Source organism: Gymnogyps californianus, chromosome 3 (genome assembly GCF_018139145.2).
Source record: "Gymnogyps californianus isolate 813 chromosome 3, ASM1813914v2, whole genome shotgun sequence".
NCBI classification, from domain to species: domain Eukaryota; kingdom Metazoa; phylum Chordata; class Aves; order Accipitriformes; family Cathartidae; genus Gymnogyps; species Gymnogyps californianus.
Window position 1 is genome coordinate 5,522,337 of NC_059473.1, and position 5,091 is coordinate 5,527,427.

A 5,091-nucleotide genomic window follows, 5' to 3' on the forward strand; every position below is an offset into this window, starting at 1 on the left:
CTTACCAGCTGGAAATAAAACTAGCTTATCAAAGAGATGACACTCACCCAAAGCAGAACAGACGCGGTTAAGATTTCTTGATTGAATCTTGACATAAAATTTAACAAATATACATTGTTTGCAACAGGTATGCGGTATTTGTTTGACAGGGAAAACTTAGTAGATCATGTGTGTATATAATTCAGTTTTCCGGCTGTGCACATTTCAATTATTAACAATGCCATTTTATTAAAACCAGATTTTGGGGAGAAGGGAGAAATCGATACCTTACTTGGAAACAAACCCCCAAAGCATAGCGCAAGATGTGGCAGACTTTGCAGCATGCACAGGAGCAAAGCAGCGTGCACCGCACACCTCTCTCTCTGGTGCAAGCAAACCAGAGAGCCTGTATTTTGCTCACTGTTCATTATTTGTGGTGCACTGAGACAAAGAGATGCAATGCAATAGAAGTACGGCCATGCCTCACTCCCTCCAATAATTTGGGACTTTAAGTGACTTGATTTTTTTCATTCTTCAGCCTTGCTGAAGAATTCCGATAACATCAAGTTAAATATACACATACCTCTGTGAAAAACACAGCCTTCTTCCTCGCTGCTGGTTTATAAATAACAACTAGGAACACAATATTCTGCAAAGAGCGAGAAAAATGCTTAAGATTCAAAGGAGATTGTCAAATATCTTTGGAAGGATATCTCCGGGGCTGAGGCAGGAAGGATGGTGCCAGCTGTAAGCTCAGTCTCAGGAATCATTTAAAGGGAACGACGGCACTAAGAGATTTGCAGCTATTTCTCTAACTGCTTTCCCAGATGAGGGCAGCTCAGATTAAGTTGTAGAGGGTGTAGGGGGTCATTTTTTTAGCTGGTCAGAATATTCATGGGAGGAATTACTGGAAATTAATATCAATATACATACAATTACACCATGAGGCATTTATCGCATATCAGTGTCAGATACAATTTAAATGCAAACTGGTTTAACATTGACATTCCTCTGCGCTCCCAGCACAAAACTGGGGACACGTCTGCTTTCATTTATTTAAAGTTTGCATTGCCTGTAATAAACCCAGGTATTTATCCTAGGGCATGAGACAGTAAGCATTGCACAATAGCTAAACGTACGTGCAGCTGAATTCAACCTTAATGAATTCAAAAGCTTTTAATGTTGGAAAGTTGCACAAAAATTGCTGAAGGTAATGATACTGTTTCACCACTGGTGTGTCGTGTGTCCCTCCCCCGCTTTTATAATGTCTGTATTCACTTAAAAAAGAGTTAAGCTCTTCAAAACACTTCCCACCTTGATCTTTCTCTCTCTCCACTTATATGTTTATTTGCCACATTCACACGGTATCGGTGATTTACTTTACTGGTCGTTATTTGCCACTCGGGCTAAAAGTTCCTCTTCCCTCCCCTATCACGAGGTTGCTCACATGCCACCCTTTGCGGATCCTCCCAAATGTGCCAACCACACACCAAAGCCCAACTGGGGTCACTGACTTCTTGCTGCAGCTCAGCCAACGTGCCCTGGGAAGCTCCATAGACCTCAGGAGTCCACCAAGAGCTGGAGACTCTTCTACTCCAGCAGAGACCCACCCTCTCCCCTCCCCTCCGCTGGCCAGTTTATGAGCTGGGGTGCAGTGGAAGGTGCCAATATCAGCACAAAGGAAACAAAACTAAGCAAAACAAGAAGTTTAATCTGCTGCTGAACTAGGACTACTTGGCCTCTTACGGATGTAATCTCTAGGAGAGCGCAGCCAACGTCTCCCCAGCACATCCGACACCGACATACAGACCGGCTCTGACACAGCTTCCCTCCAAGTAATTGGCTCCTCATTTTAATGAATCTCTCTGGATGAGAGGTTTCCTCTGGCCGCTTAATGAGACATCAGCTGTCTGAACTTTAACCTTGAAGCAAAAGAACAGCATCCGACTTAACAGCAAAGAGTTTGCCAAAGCAGCCATGGCAAACCTCACTGATAAAAGTCAATGCACGCTTCAATTGAAATGTTCAGATGCGGTTAGGGCAGAGGGGAAAAAAAAAAACCCAACACAATCAGGGTAGCGTTACCATCCTCTCCCATATCTACTGCTTCTCACTTGTTCCTTTGGCAGGTCACCGGAGAATTACCAACGGAGAATGGTGTCACATAATTGGAGCTCGGCTGAATCGGGCTCTGCAAAGGAAACTTTGCACTTTAGTTCAAAAAGGGGTATTGCAAATTCCGGAAGAAAAAACCCACAGAGGGCTATTAAACACAGAGATACAACTTCTGGCTTAGACAGTGCTCCAATCAAAAGCCACAAAAGCATTCTAAGAAATATCACAACATGCTTGTCCTTACATAACTTATTTGCTAGAGAGAGAGATGGCGACACAGCATTTTAGTCCGAACCACTGTATCCTACTGCAAGATCAGAGAGACAACGTCGATGGTCTTCTGTGAACGTGAAAAAACATCCAGGTGAAGGATGAGTCAGCTGGGATTTTCTCACTGCAGTTAACTGCAGTAAAGATTAACTGGAGAAGTTAAGTGCAGTATATAATTATTTCAACGTCCCAGTAATTACCTGTTTCTCAAGACTGTTGTGCAAAGCTGTTTTATCAAGTAACTTACATAAGTAAACGGTTATTTTGACTTCCAAATTTCCCATGAACATTTGTGAATTTCTCCAAATAAAGTCAGAAAATACCTATTTACAGATTCTGAAGTGTTTTCAGCGAGTATCTCACATCAGTCAGAGCTGAACCAATTTACTTTGGCCCCTCCAAGTCAGCCAGAAGAATCAACAAAAAGTATTTGTAGGGTTTTTTTTTTCCCAGCAGCCATCTACAACTTCAGCATGAGACCGAGTTGAAAACGATGGACCTGTTGCAGGGATGAGGACAGTTTCTTGGCCATTCAGCACAGACAGGGAGCAGGTGGCCCTAACAAGTCCCTGAATGTCTATTTTGGGAAGTCAGTCGGGAAGTCTGGGGACCGCTGGGGTAGAAGGAGACTGGAGCATCAAACGGAGGACCAGCTCTCCTGGGAGGATCTGGATGACTTGAGTACAATGAAAACAATCCAGGGGAGATCTACAAAGAGGTTCTCGGTGCCATTTTTGGCCCCGCAACCGCACAGCGATAACCAGACATAAGAAGTGCCCTTATCAAGCATGATCTTTTCATGTCCTTAATGTGGGACTGACAGTCAAACACTTTGAATGACCACTGTCATGCCTGCATCCTCTGCAAGCACGTGAGCTACCGGCACTGCCTGTGCCAAGACAATCGGCGGTGCCTAGGTTCAGCTCTCACACCCCGCTGGAATTCAGATTAACAGATGTAAAAATCTAAAGTACTAGCAGGTTCTGAGAAATTCTAACAAGCCAAGAAAAATGGCCTTTCCATATAAAATGGAGATTTAAATGAAAATATTTGATTACTAAATCCCCATTTGTTCCCTGTATGTTTGAATACGGAGCTTTCTTTTCTCCTCAGTAAAGACAAAGTGAAAGTAAAGTACACAGAGTTCTTAAAGTGTTTTTCTACTGGGAAAGAAATGAAGATGTTTGGTTAAAAAAAGCAGTCACTACAGTCTTCATTAAAGTAAAACACAACACTTTTTATTCCCCTGTAGGGAAGGGAACGAAAGAAAGGTATCAGCAGACTTGGTTCCCTGGCAAGCGAGCTTACAAATGAACCGCTGGTGTGTGATGGGTTAGGAGTGGAAGGATAAGCAGAAAATTGGAGAAAAGGCAGGCAGCTCCTGGGAAGAGCTGCAGAAGCATCACAAGGGACACGCACCGTTTCCTCCCACGCAGCCCTTCACAGCCAAGCACCCTGGTGTTTTCTCTGTGTGCGTGGTGGGGGGGGGGGGGGTAATGCTCAGAAAAGGGAAAAGGAGGGGGTCCATTTCCTTCCCGCTACCATACTGCAGCCAAAAGACCTGCTGCAAAGCTATGCAGCTTTTCATTTTCAATGTGTGATCAGCTCCTAGGAGGAGGCACACGCTACTTGGCAGCCCCGTTGCCGGAACTGGGTGTTACCACTGGTCCAGTTCAAAATTCCAAGGTAGAAACTCAAGCTTTTCTACCACTCCAGTACAGCAATCAGACAGTTATCTTCGTATTTCCTCTAGAGCTTATGTTCGTCTGATTGCTTAAACAAAGTAATTTTCAAAACCCTATCAGATTTTGCCTGTAGTATTCCACCTGCCTGTTTTCATGGGGAAAATTTCATATTCTCACATCATGAGACAGAACAAGAAGCAGTTGATTAAACAGTAAAACAACAAAACGCTCGCAAGGGCTTCATTTGATACCATTCCCCCTTCAACTTTACATCAGGAAATCAATGCAACAGAAAAGAAGAAAGCCAAAGTGAATGGCAAATCACCCAACCCATGCAGCAGTTCTGTTCACAGTGAAAGGCAGTTCAGGAAACTCACCTGAAGAGAACGAATCTGTGTACTGGATCCAGTAGTTGTTCCCATCATCCAAACACGTTGCAGCGATGGTTCCTGGCAGTCACTTCTCCCTCCAGCACAGCTGGCCCTAAGGCCTGTTTCTTTAGCAATGACTGCTTGCTGTGAACTACAATCAGAAGATGTGTCATTTAGATCTGTACACTTCTTTTTGACCACATCAGTAGGGAGAAATGTACTGCTGTCCTCCAAATCCCAGAGAGAGTTAGCACACGATTTGCAGAGTTAGTGGATTTCTTGGGGGACGACGACGGGGGACAAAAGGGACACAAACCAACCTAACATAGAGGTACAGAGGTGAAGCCCTGAAGGGTTCAGAGTTACACCATTTTGCCCAGCAGCCTGCATTTGAGCCCTAGCTGCATTTTATACCTTCGAGAGCGTACTGCTCAGCCCAGAGTTACTGCAGTGAAACCCTCAATCTAGGTACGCTTCTTCCAAGCATTTTTTCCACTCGTGTAAAAAGGAAGCAGTTCATTAATGTACAGGTTTGTTTTAAAGAGTTTAAGGAATCTTCACAAGTCACAACCTCTATTATTAATTGGAAGATCAGTATTAAAAAAAAAATCTTTTGTTAATTACACAGATGAGCCATCTACACAGAGAAAATGAAAACTAACTACAAGAAG